The sequence below is a fragment of the Salvelinus fontinalis genome, chromosome 28 (genome assembly GCF_029448725.1).
Source record: "Salvelinus fontinalis isolate EN_2023a chromosome 28, ASM2944872v1, whole genome shotgun sequence".
In the NCBI taxonomy this organism is placed as follows: Eukaryota; Metazoa; Chordata; class Actinopteri; order Salmoniformes; family Salmonidae; genus Salvelinus; species Salvelinus fontinalis.
In genome coordinates, this window is record NC_074692.1 from 21,026,911 (window position 1) to 21,041,720 (window position 14,810).

The window sequence follows — 14,810 nt, forward strand, 5'->3', positions numbered from 1 at the left end:
GAAGTAGTTAGTGAACCAGGCGAGGCAGTCATTAGAGAAAACAAGGCTGTTGAGTCTGCCGATAAGAATACAGTGATTGACAGTCGGAAGCCTTGGCCAGGTCGATGAAGACTGCTGCACAGTACTGTTTTTTTACATTTTTTTAATTGATGGTGGTTATGAAATCGTTTAGGACCTTGAGCGTGGCTGAGGTGCACCCATGACCAGCTCGGAAAACTGGACTGCATTGCGGAGCCTTTTCCGGTGGGATTCGAGATGGTCGGTGATCTGTTTGTTCACATGGCTTTCAAAGACTTTAGAAAGGCAGGGCAGGATGGATATAGGTCTGTGACAGTTTGATTCTAGTGTCTCCCCCTTTGAAGAGGGGGATGACCGCAGCCGCTTTCGTATGGAAAGAGATGTTGAACAGACGAGTAATAGAGGTTGCAACAATGGCGGTGGATAATTTTAGGAAGAAATAGATGGGTTTGGTCTGTTTATAGTATGCATGTTGAAGGGGTGTGTCGTCTTCCATCGTTCACATCCCACCATTCACTTCCTGAACTTCTCAAAAAATGAGTGAACTCTTACTCACCTAATTTTGTTATAACATCTTTGGTCCGACAGACAAATACGTGAAACCCAGAATGCATTGCAAGTCAACAAACATGGCTCCACACATAGCTGGAATTAGCTTAGCTCATCATAATCAGTACAACTGTCAAAAAAGTATTTTACACACATAATATTACTTTCTTTGCAAGAATCGGAATGCATGATTTATCACCGGAACTTGAAAACATGTGAATAAAACAGTAACTATATCAATAATTACCACACAAAACACATTTTCTGATAGTGATTTATTGATACAAGTGGCGTATGCTGGCAGTCAATCACGTGACCTCTCACTCCCACTGTGTTATGTATGTAGCTACTGAGCTAAGCTGTAGCATTAGCAATGTCTTTGAAAGGAAACAACTCACAAATGCGGACATTTTGTAGATAAAAAAAAAAAATCTGAGTATGAAAGTCAGGAAACAGATTCTGACAGTGACGGTGAGTAGCTGCACCCCAGCCATTGAGAACCCTGAATCTGAGGACCCCTTGTCCACTGACAAAGTCCCAGGTCCCTTTGAAGATGCTGGCGGTGATGGAGGCAGACTGACATTGGATGACGTAAAGGAGTTCTGTGGTAGCTGGAGGGCTGCCAGCCAGTTCACCCCTCCTGGCCCTGCTGTTTGCTTTGAGTTCCAGTCTGGAGTGCAACGCCCTTTGCCATTTCCATCTGAGGCAGTGTTTCAAGTTGTGTCTGGCAGAGGAGTTGGTGGGAGACAGCGAGACCAATCCCTATGCCTTGGCGCTACAGGAGAAGAGAGAGACAGGAGTGGGTGGAACAACCACAATTATTGAAATGTATACCTTCCTGGTGACAGTCCTTCTCCCGGGGATAGTAAAGAAGAACTCCCTAAGAGAATACTGGAGCACAGATACTATGTTTGCAACTCCCTTCTTTGCCAAACCCTTTTCCCAAGACCACTTCCTAGTTCTGCTGTGATGCCTGCATTTCGGCAACAATGTTTCTGCCATCCAAAATGACCCGTTATACAAAATAAGAAATGTTCTTACCAGCCTGGCAATAGCGTTTGGTTGAGTCTTTGTGCCATACAACAACCTATGCATTGATGAGTTTGAGGGGCTTGGGGTGTCCGGGTCCATGATGATGACCATGCTGGCTCCTCATCTCAGCAAAGGACACACTTTGTATGCAGACAATTGTTACAGCAGTCCCAACATTCTTCCAGCATCTGCTCTCCAACAGCACAGGGGCCTGTGGTACAGTCAGGTCAAAAAGGAAGGGGGTGCCTGCTTTCGGATGCAGAGGGGAGGTGGAGTTCAAGGAGAACGGTCAACAGCTGGCAGTAAAGTGGCATGACAAACGAGATATCCATGTCCTCTCCACTGTCCAAACAGCAACCATGTCGGCCACAGGGAAGGTGGACCACCTGACGAGAGAGAGAAATCAAACCAGACTGTGCTTGACTATAACCTCAATATGGGGGCAGTGGATAAGGCGGACATGATAAACAGCTTTGTGGAATGCACTCGGAAAACGACCAAGTGGTATAAGAAGATATTTTTCCTTCCCTCAGTGGCCACATAGTTACTGAACAAGGTATTTTTTGTAATTGAACGTTCAGTTCACATGTAAATCACATACAGAAACTATTATAACGTAATAAGGCACTTACTTTGATAGAAACGCACACATATCCAAAGTTATTATTGGTAACGAAAACAGCTATGACTGCGATGCAGGCAACAGACGGAATGTGTGTGTGTGTGTGTGAGTGCAGGATGGGAGATGCGCAAAATGTCTGCAGACTTGAACTGTTTGGGGAATTTTGTCCGTGTCAAATGTCCAAAAAATAATTGGGCCGCAAAAGTAAAAATTACTACTTATGTAAATTAATGGGGAGGCGGAACACACCTCAATTCAAACTGTAATTAGAAAATAAAAAAACGTGTTAAATGATTTGAAATTTAACATAGCCTATAAATTAAAACAGGCTGCGTGCCTTGGCTTGAGTGCAACACGGATTAAATGTACTGTTGCGTACCAATCACATTCTGGAATGGAGAGAACATTCTAACGTGCATAAAAATACTCACGCTGGGGCGACCGTTAGATATTTGGAACTCACGCATGAAAGGGTTTTAAGTCCAACAAATCGGTCGTGCAGAGATTCAATTAGAATGGTGTCGTGAGGGTAACAACATGTTCCATATTTGGAGTAGGGCTACCCATCATGTTCCAAGTTGCTGTTATCAGGGATTTCAGAGAGGACGTCAACAGGAGTAAAGAACCAGGCCTGCTTAGAAAGCTTGTGACATGGTGTACAATGATGTTCTGTACAATGAGGGGTCCTCTTTCTTTTGTGCCTGTCCACTCTAATCTAAATGCATTACAATGGTTGCTCTAAGCTGCATGTAGGTGTGAACTCCCCTCATGTGTTGTGCAATACTTTTAGGATCAGATATGGAGATAAAGGTCTGAAAACAATAGGAACAAAGAAATTGGAAACTGAGAACGTGGTTGTTTTGAATAGGAGGCAGAAAATGGATTCGGCTATTTCAGCCACACCCATTGCTGACAGGTGTATAAAATCGAGTGCACAGCCATGCAATCTCCATAGACAAACATTGGCAGTAGAATGGCCTTACTGAAGAGCTCAGTGACTTTCAGTGTGGCACTGTCATAGGATGCCACCTTTCCAACAAGTCAGTTAGTCCAATTTCTGCCCTACTAGAGCTGCCTCGATCAAATAAGTGCTGTTAATTTGAAGTGGAAGCATCTAGGAGCAACAACGGCTCAGCCATGAAGTGATAGGCCACACAAGCTCACAGAATGTGAACGCCGAGTGCTGAAGCGCTTAAGAATGTTTTTTCCTCGGTTGCAACACTCACTACCGAGTTCCAAACTGCCTCTGGAAGCAACGTCAGCACAAGAACTGTTTGTCAGGAGCAGTTTCAGCATTACAATGCCGCTGTGCACAAAGCAAGGTCCATTCAGAAATGGTTTGTTGGGCGCCCGAGTGGCGCAGCGGTCTGAGGCACTGCATCGCAGCCAGCCACGACCGGGTAGTGTCGCAGCTGTCCTCAACCGAGAGACACATGAGGCGGCACACAATTGGCCCAGCATTGTCCGGGTTATGGGGGGGTTTGGCCGGCTGGGATGTCCTTGTCCCATCGCGCTCTAGCACTCCTTGTGGTGGCCTGCCGCATGCACGCTGACTTCGGTCGCCATCTGTACAGTGTTTCCTCCGACACTTTGGTGCGGCTGGCTTCCGGATTAAGCAAGCAGTGTGTCAAACAGTGCGGCTTGCTGGGGTCATGTTTCGGATGATGCATGACTCTCGACCTTCGCCTCTCCAGTGTCCATACGGGAGTTGCAGCGATGGGACAAGGCTGTACCTACCAATTGGCGAGAAAGGGTAAAAATGAATAAATAAATATAGAAATGTTTTGTCGATTTGGTGAGGATACACTTGACTGGCCTGCACCGAGCCCTGACCTCAACCCTATCGAAAACCTTTGGGATGAATGGGAACGCCGTCTGCGAGCCAGGCCTAATCGCTCAACATCAGTGCCCGACCTCACTAATGCTTTTGTGGCTGAATGGAAGCAAGTCCCCGCAGCAATGTTCCAACATCTAGTGGGGGGACCAACTCCATATTAATGGCCATGATTTTGGAATGAGATGTTCGACGAGCAAGTGTCCACATACGTTTGGTCATTCATATTTTGGAATACTTTTTATTACGTACAGGCTTCCTAATTTTCACTGTCATTTAGGTTAGTACTGTGGATTAACTACAATTTCCTAATTTTTTGCCTATCATAGCCAAATGTTTTAAAATCACCATTGGCCTCAAAATGGATTAAATAGATGTTTTTCCCCTCACCCATCTAAACACAATGACATGGTAAATGATGGAATTTACATAATCATTCACACCCCTGAGTCAATACTTTATAGAAGCACCTTTGGCAGTGATTACAGTTATGAGTTTTTCTGGGCAAGTCTCTTATAGCTTTCCACACCTGGATTATTATTTTCAAAATTCTTCAAGCTCTGTCAAATTGGTTGTTGACCATTGCTATACAACCATTTTCAGGTCTTGCCGTAGATTTAAGTAAAAACTGGGCCACTCAGGAACATTCACTGTCCTCTTGGTAAGCAGCTCCAGTGTAGATTTGGCCTTGTGTTTTAGGTTACTGTCCTGCTGAAAGGTAAATTCATCTTCCAGTGTCTGGTGGAAAGCACACTGAAACCCTAGGATTTTCCCTGTGCTTAGCTCCATTCCCTTTCTTTTTTTATCTTGAAAAAGTCCTCAACGATTACAAGCATACCCATAACATGATGCAGCCACCACTATGCTTGAAATTATGGAGAGTGGTACCCAGTAATGTGTTGAATCGGATTTGCCCCGAATATAACACTTTGTATTCAGGACACAAATGTAATTGCTTTTCCACATTTTTTTGCAATATTACTTTAGTGCCTTGTTGTAAACATGATGCATGTTTTGAATTGTTTTTATTCTTTACAGGCTTTCTTTTCACTCTGTCAATTAGGTTAGTATTGTGGAGTAACTACGTTTACTATCACAGCCATTAAACTCTAACTGTTTTAAAATCACCATCGGCCTCATGGTGAAATCCCTGTGTGGTTTCCTTCCTCTCAGGCAACTAAGTTAGGAAGGATGCCTTTATCTTTGCAGTGACTGGGTGTATTGATACACCCTCAAGTGTAATTAATAACTTCACCATGTTCAAAGGGATATTCAGTGTCTGCTTTTTTTGTTTATTTTTTTTACCCATCTTTGCGAGGCCTTGGAAAACCTCCCTGGTCTTTATTATTGCATACAGTGGGAATCCATGCAACTTATGTGACTTGTTAAGCACATTTTTTTTACTCCTGAACTGATTTAGGCTTGACATAAAGGGGTTGAATACTTTACTGACGCAATACATTTCAGCTTTACATTTTTTTTAATTAATTTATAAATAATTCTAAAACCCAAATTCCACTGACATTTATGGGGTATTTTGTGTAGATCAGTGACACTAAATATACATTGAATCCATTTTAAATTCAGGCTGTAACAACAAAATGTGGAAAAGGTCAAGAGGTGTGAATACTTTATGAAAGCACTGTATTTCTATAATGGAACATACCGATATGTAGCTTTACCCAGGGGCATCATATAATATAATGATCCAAGAAGGCGTAGCAGTCGGACGTGTATTTGTCTTGTCTTGTCCCGTCTTGTCCCGCGTAAATAGTCCTCGTATTTTTTGTATACATTTCGTATATATTTTAATTTCACTTTCCATCTTGGAACTGAATATACATTCCCGCAACCCGCCTCACCCAATGTGGTACGGATCTGCTATTTTTTATACTTTAGAACCGTAACCCCAATCAGAAGCTAGCCAGATAACTAGCTAGTAGTCAGTTAGCCACTGCTGCGGTCTTCGCCCTTAACTCGGACACCAGCCAGCTTCAGCTCGGGCAAATACCTGCCAGTCTGCAGGCGCGATATCAACCCAGAGAATATAGGACTGCTTTTTCTCTACCACATCACCGGATTCCTGACGCAAGCTCTGGACAATTACACCGGATCATCGTCGCTAGCTAGCTGCAACCAGGTGGCTACTACTGGCTAATACCTCTGTCCCGAAACAAGCACCAGTTAGCCTTGAGCTAGCCTCGAGCTAGGCCCATCTGCCGGCTAGCCGAAGAGGCCTACCAGCGAATTATTGGGCTACAATACCTCTTTTGCCAATTGGACTGGACCCTTTATTGCCGAAACGGAGCCCCGCCCATCCATCACGACTGGTCTGCCGACGTAATTGTCCGAGGTGGTTTCAACAGGCTTTTCCATTGCGACGTTTCTGAGTACCCATCTGCTAATTATTAGCTGTCTTATCGGCTGCTAAATAAATATACCGGACAATTTTTTTTAAAATGTTTTCCTGGGTCACTATATCTATTTTGCCAATTGGATCGATCCCCTCTACCACACGGAACCCCACTAATCTACCGACGGAAACGAACGAGGTGACTAAAAAAATAAATTAAATTAAATAAAAACAGACCTCCATCCTATGTTATCTTGCTACCGATAGCCAGCTACCCGGCCAGCTGTCTGGATCGCCGTGCCCCCAACCAACCTCTACTCACTGGACCCTTATGATCACTCGATTAAGCATGCCTCTCCTTAATGTAAATATGCCTTGTCCATTGCTGTTCTGGTTAGTGTTTATTGGCTTATTTCACTGTAGAGCCTCTAGCCCTGCTCACTATATATCCAACCTCTCAGTTCCACCACCCACATATGCGATGACATCACCTGGTTTCAATGATGTTTCTAGAGACTATATCTCTCTCATCACCCATTACCTAGGTTTACCTCCACTGTATTCACATCCTACCATACGTTTGTCTGTACATTATTCCTTGATGCTATTTTATCGCCCCCAGAAACTTCCTTTTACACTCTGTTCTAGACGTTCCAAACGACCAATTCTCATAGCTTTTAGCCGTACCCTTATCCTACTCCTCCTCTGTTCCTCTGGTGATGTAGAGGTGAATCCAGGCCCTGCAGTACCTAGCTCCACTCCTATTCCCCAGGCGCTCTCTTTTGATGACTTCTGTAACCGTAATAGCCTTGGTTTCATGCATGTTAACATTAGAAGCCTCCTCCCTAAGTTTGTTTTGTTCACTGCTTTAGCACACTCTGCCAACCCAGATGTTTTAGCCGTGTCTGAATCCTGGCTTAGGAAGACCACCAAAAATTCTGACATTTTCATCCCTAACTACAAGATTTTCAGACAAGATAGAACGGCCAAAGGGGGCGGTGTTGCAATCTACTGCAAGGATTGCCTGCAGAGTTCTGTTTTACTATCCAGGTCTGTTCCGAAACAATTTGAACTCCTACTTTTAAAAATCCACCTCTCTAAAAACAAGTCTCTCACTGTTGCCGCCTGCTATAGACCACCCTCTGCCCCCAGCTGTGCTCTGGACACCATATGTGAACTGATTTCCCCCCATCTATCTTCAGAGCTTGTGCTGCTAGGCGACCTAAATTGGAACATGCTTAACACCCCAGCCATCCTACAATCTAAGCTTGATGCCCTCAATCTCACACAAATTATCAATGAACCTACCAGGTATCACCCCAATTCCGTAAACACGGGTACCCTCATAGACATCATCCTAACCAACTTGCCCTCCAAATACACCTCTGCTGTTTTCAACCAAGATCTCAGCGATCACTGCCTCATTGCCTGTATCCGTAATGGGTCAGCGATCAAACGACCTCCACTCATCACTGTTAAACGCTCCCTGAAACACTTCAGCGAGCAGGCCTTTCTAATCGACCTGGCCGAGGTATCCTGGAAGGATATTGATCTCATCCCGTCAGTAGAGGATGCCTGGATATTTTTTAAAAATGCCTTCCTCACCATCTTGAATAAGCATGCCCCATTCAAGAAATTTAGAACCAGGAACAGATATAGCCCTTGGTTCTCTCCTGACCTGACTGCCCTTAACCAACAGAAAAACATCCTATGGCGTTCTGCATTAGCATCGAACAGCCCCCGTGATATGCAACTTTTCAGGGAAGCTAAAAACCAGTATACACAGGCAGTTAGAAAAGCCAAGGCTAGCTTTTTCAAGCAGAAATTTGCTTCCTGCAACACAAACTCAAAAAAGTTCTGGGACACTGTAAAGTCCATGGAGAATAAGAACACCTCCTCCCAGCTTCCAACTGCACTGAAGATAGGAAATACTGTCACCACCGACAAATCCATTATAATTGAGAATTTCAATAAGCATTTTTCTACGGCTGGCCATGCTTTCCACCTGGCTACCCCTACCCCGGTCAACAGCACTGCCCTCCCCTCTGCTACTCGCCCAAGCCTTCCCCATTTCTCTTTCTCCCAAATACAGTCAGCTGATGTTCTGAAAGAGCTGCAAAATCTGGACCCTTACAAATCAGCCGGGCTAGATAATCTGGACCCTTTCTTTCTAAAACTATCTGCTGAAATTGTTGCCACCCCTATTACCAGCCTTTTCAACCTCTCTTTCGTGTCGTCTGAGATTCCCAAAGATTGGAAAGCAGCTGCGGTTATCCCCCTCTTCAAAGGGGGAGACACTCTAGACCCAAACTGCTGCAGACCTATATCTATCCTACCCTGCCTTTCTAAGGTCTTCGAAAGCCAAGTCAACAAACAGATTACCGACCATCTCGAATCCCACCATACCTTCTCCGCTATGCAATCTGGTTTCAGAGCTGGTCATGGGTACACCTCAGCCACGCTCAAGGTCATAAACGATATCTTAACCGCTATCGATAGGAAACAGTACTGTGCAGCCATATTCATTGACCTGGCCAAGGCTTTTGACTCTGTCAATCACCACATCCTCATCGGCAGACTCGACAGCCTTGGTTTCTCTAATGATTGCCTCGCCTGGTTCACCAACTACTTCTCTGATCGAGTTCAGTGTGTCAAATCGGAGGGTCTGTTGTCCGGACCTCTGGCAGTCTCTATGGGGGTGCCACAGGGTTCAATTCTTGGACCGACTCTCTTCTCTGTATACATCAATGATGTCGCTCTTGCTGCTGGTGAGTCTCTGATCCACCTCTACGCAGACGACACTATTCTGTATACTTCTGGCCCTTCTCTTGACACTGTTAACAACCCTCCAGGCGAGCTTCAATGCCATACAACTCTCCTTCCGTGGCCTCCAATTGCTCTTAAATACAAGTAAAACGAAATGCATGCTCTTCAACCGATCGCTGCCTGCACCTGCCCGCCTGTCCAGCATCACTACTCTGGACGGCTCTGACTTAGAATATGTGTACAACTACAAATACCTAGGTGTCTGGTTAGACTGTAAACTCTCCTTCCAGACTCACATCAAGCATCTCCAATCCAAAGTTAAATCTAGAATCGGCTTCCTATTCCGCAACAAAGCATCCTTCACTCATGCTGCCAAACATACCCTTGTAAAACTGACCCTCCTACCAATCCTCGACTTCGGTGATGTCATTTACAAAATAGCCTCCAAAACCCTACTCAATAAATTGGATGCAGTCTATCACAGTGCCATCCGTTTTGTCACCAAAGCCCCATATACTACCCACCACTGCGACCTGTACGCTCTCGTTGGCTGGCCCTCGCTTCACACTCGTCGCCAAACCCACTGGCTCCAGGTCATCTACAAGACCCTGCTAGGTAAAGTCCCCCCTTATCTCAGCTCGCTGGTCACCATAGCAGCACCCACCTGTAGCACGCGCTCCAGCAGGTATATCTCTCTGGTCACCCCCAAAACCAATTCTTCCTTTGGCCGCCTCTCCTTCCAGTTCTCTGCTGCCAATGACTGGAACGAACTACAAAAATCTCTGAAACTGGAAACACTTATCTCCCTCACTAGCTTTAAGCACCAGCTGTCAGAGCAGCTCACAGATTACTGCACCTGTACATAGCCCATCTATAATTTAGCCCAAACAACTACCTCTTTACCTACTGTATTTATTTATTTTGCTCCTTTGCACCCCATTATTTCTGTCTCTACTTTGCACCTTCTTCCACTGCAAACCAACCATTCCAGTGTTATTTTTTTTACTTGCTATATTGTATTTACTTCGCCACCATGGCCTTTTTATATTTTATTTATTTATTTATATATATTTTTTGTTTGCCTTCACCTCCCTTATCTCACCTCACTTGCTCATATTGTATATAGACTTATTTTTCACTGTATTATTGACTGTATGTTTGTTTTACTCCATGTGTAACTATGTGTTGTTGTATGTGTCGAACTGCTTTGCTTTATCTTGGCTAGGTCGCAATTGTAAATGAGAACGTGTTCTCAATTTGCCTACCTGGTTAAATAAAGGTGAAATAAAAAAATAAAATAAAAATAAAATCATGTGTTCTTGCATTGCAATTATTTTTAAATTCTGCTTATTTCATGGTACACCACAATAAACAAAAACCTCTTATTTAACCAGGTTATTCAATTAAGAACATATTCTTATTTGAATTCATCCTGTTAGAATACCCATCTTTGAAGGCAGTGTCTGCATTAGCATTGGACCCAACACAGAACTTTTGACGTGGGAAACAAAATGCTGCATCTGCAGTAACCAAGTATTGCATTCACTCTCCTATGAACCAGTTGCTTTTAAATGAATGTTTTTGGACTGAGAACCTGCGGCTAGTGTAGGATTCTAGGCTAAGCTGGGCTGGCTCCTCTTTTCCAAGATCGTCAAGAACAGTTGGAGGGGGCTGTGGAGCCATTATCCTGGCAACGCTTGTGGAAGGGTGGGTAGGCTTGGCAAGTGGAACTAGCTGGAGCTCCACAGCATCGTCGCTGCTGGATTTGCTGGTAGCCTTGGTGATTTGATGCTGCTCTCTTCGAGCTAGCTAAATAGGCTAAGGCTAATAACACTAACACTTTACAGCGAGCTAAGAAGCTAACTAAACTCTGTAGTGGTGAAACAAGAGTTGAGTGAAGCAACTTCAACGTTAAGCTTGACCCCGCCCTTATAAATCTAAATCAAATATTATAGGCGGAGGCGTATCACGTTATTCATTTAGCCTACCACAGATGAGTTTTCCCCCGCTTTTTATTGAAACCCAAAGGAGTGATCGCTAACCAGCCTAGAGGCTTTCCACAGCCCCCGTACACCCACTGCGACGCGCTCTGTCCATTGTGCTAACACAGCACAGCGAATAGACAGATTTTGCGGCAACCTGTCACTCAATTTGTACTTTTTTTTATTATATAGGGACATAAAACCAAAACTGACGCGGGCACACGTTTCAACTGAGGAGGCTAGGCCACCTTTTGCCTCCTTGTGGAGCCGGGCCCGCCCACGCATGGAACTCATAACAGACCCTGCATGAAGAGGATCCCTTCTCTATCTCCCTTTCATCACAATTCCTCTCCCATCTTTCTCTCTGTTACCCCTCTGAAAACAATGTCTGCACAGTATAGTGAGGTGTAATCTGGCCCTGGGTTATTCAGTGCATATTAAACTCCTTTATTTCCCCTTGGAAGCTACAGGCTGGGGCCAGGCAGGAAACCAAGTCTTTCAGCCGTCTCATATGCAATAAGGCTCATATATACTATGATCATATTTCCATTTTAAATGGGTGTGGTATGTATTACTCATGTTGTTTGCCAGTGGCATTGGGGAATGGTTCAGAAGCTTTTCCCTGTCTGTTATGATGGACTTTCAGTTCTCTTTTATGACAGCCAACAGCTAGCTAGTGGTGGGATGCCAAGAAAATAACATGATATTGGACAGCAGGACACCTGAGACCCTCCAGTTACATACGCAATTTATCTCTACTGAGTCCATCACTCTCACCTCTTTGTTCCTGTCTATCTCTCGGTTTGTGTCAGGCTGGCTTCCTCAGTGGCAGCTGGTAATCCGCTCTGAGGAGTGTGCTATGCCCTTATAAGGACAAACTAACTCTGGGCCTCACACTGGAGTCTGAGGCACTGATCCAATCTGCTGCTTTGGCTACACTCTAACCCCCGTTCTGGAAATTATTACACCCCCCATACACACAAACACACTTTTCATCCTTTGTTTTGAATATTTTTTCAGCCGTAAACACTTGAGCTCTTACTGGATGCCCGTCAGGATGCCTACCCAAACCACACGTTTGATATACCCGTCAAATGAACAAAAACAGTTTAACGGGAATTGAGACATACGCGCACACACCCACTGTCAGTCAAAAGGTTACAACACAGCCTGAGGGTTTGTTGTGCTCTGAGACTGGGCTGGGGGGAGGAGGATTAGAGTGGGATTCCTTCCAGAGGTAGGCTGTGATGTGGAGGAGCAGCAGGACGTTGCTCAGGCCGTGTGATTAAGTCGCTCGGTACCTTGGGGAAGCTGGTGGCTGGTCTTTCTCTGCCCTGACACACAGCAGAGAGAGACACTGTCTCTGCCTGCCCGTCATCCTACAGCAGGGATGGGCAACTCCAGTAACTCCAGTCCTCAGAGGCCTGATTGGTTTCACACTTTTGCTTCAGCTAACACACTAGACTCAACTAATCATGATCTTCAGTTTAGAATGCAGTTAGTTTAATGAGCTGTGTTTGCTAGGGATGGAGAAAAAGTGACACCACTCCAGCCCCTGAGGACTAGAGTTGCCCATCCCTGGCCTACAGGGAGAGTGACCAGAGCATGGCAATATGCATTTTCCTCTGTGGTTAAGACCTGGAGTGCACTGGCCAGAAGTGTTATGGCACTGAGTTCAAGACAGCATCACTGTATGTGATCGCAACACACACATCTCCATGTATCCCTTGCCAAGCCGCTCTTCTTAGTGGCTGGTCTACATGACTTCTGACACTTGGCCATGCCTATAATTCGTGATCAACTTTTCAACTAAATCTTGACACTATATTTACTATAACTTTGTAACAAGCAAGCTGAAACTGCTCAAGGGACTACCCTTGACATGCAATCCTCCCCTGACCTCATAATCTGAGACTTAGCTACAAGGCTTCATTCTGGAGATAAGTAGGTGACACAATGTAACTAACTGTGGTACCATTGTTGTGGTGATATTAAGGCTTGGACTTTGGTTTGTTTTCCCTACTGTAGTGTTTCACCACAGACCGGCAGAGACGGACGTGGGCTTGGTGCTTTATACCGTGGTGTCCTCAGGAGCCTGTCCCTAGCTGGTGGGCATTATGAGCAGGGCCTGGTACGTCCTAATCGTCCGCTAATTGACAGCGATTGATTGGGCTACTTCAGCTGAATTACTTTTTGGGCGAGTTTGAGGTTTTAATTCCATGGAAATGTGCCATTAGTCTATAGGAAGTTGACTCACACGGGGCTGCATTTCTTTAAAAGGCTGCTTATTAAAACGTTTTAAGCTCGTTTTAACCACAGTACATTAAGTAATTTGACATGTTTCCCATGGGCAGTGAAACAGGGCTCCCAGCTCTGCTCATAACTTCAGATCTTTGGTGTATTTGATGGAGGAAATGAAAAGGGTTCAAATGTCACAGGATCGCCTGCTTGCCTTTTTTTCTCGGCCTCCTCCCTCGTCTCTTCTGTCTGTGAGAACCACCCACGTCCTGTTTCCTAATGCACCACCTAATGAACCTCTAACTGCCTGGATCTTGAGACTCCACCTTCCTTTCCCACCAGTGTCATGGTGATCTGTACAGAACATCCCGGGAGAGCGGAGTGCTCTCGGTCCAGCAGAGAGCTATATACTGGCTACAGAACATTCAGTACTGTGAGAGTAGTGTCTCGGCTCAGGAAAGCCTCCTTTCTTCATCAGTGTTTTTGTTTGACCAAAGTGACAGTTATTAACCTGTGCACTACAGTTTTCAGTTTGAAAAATGCACATTGGTACAGGGAGCCCTTACTAATCATCTGGACGTGTCCCTGTCTACACCTCCTTTCCTTCTCCCTTTCCTGCCATACAGTACCTTCAAAGTATTTACACCCCTTGAATTTTTCAAAATGTTGTTACAGCCTGAATTTAAAATGGATTCAATTGGGATTTAACACCCCATAATGTCAAAGTGGATTTTTTTATATTTTTAATTACTACCTAGTCTCTGTACCCCACACATACAGATAATTGTAAGGTCCCTCAGTTGAGCAGTGAATTTCAGACAAAGACCAGGGAGGTTTTCCAATGTCTCGCAAAGTGCGCCTATGGGTAAAAATAAAACCTTGAACATCCCTTTGAGCATGGTGAAGTTATTAATTACACTTGAGGGTGTATCAATACACCCAGTCACTGCAAAGATAAAGGCATCCTTCCTAACTTAGTTGCCTGAGAGGAAGGAAACCACACAGGGATTTCACCATGAGGCCGATGGTGATTTTAAAACAGTTAGAGTTTAATGGCTGTGATAGTAAACGTAGTTACTCCACAATACTAACCTAATTGACAGAGTGAAAAGAAAGCCTGTAAAGAATAAAAACAATTCAAAACATGCATCATGTTTACAACAAGGCACTAAAGTAATATTGCAAAAAAATGTGGAAAAGCAATTACATTTGTGTCCTGAATACAAAGTGTTATATTCGGGGCAAATCCGATTCAACACATTACTGGGTACCACTCTCCATAATTTCAAGCATAGTGGTGGCTGCATCATGTTATGGGTATGCTTGTAATCGTTGAGGACTTTCAAGATAAAAAAAGAAAGGGAATGGAGCTAAGCACAGGGAAAATCCTAGGGTTTCAGTGTGCTTTCCACCAGA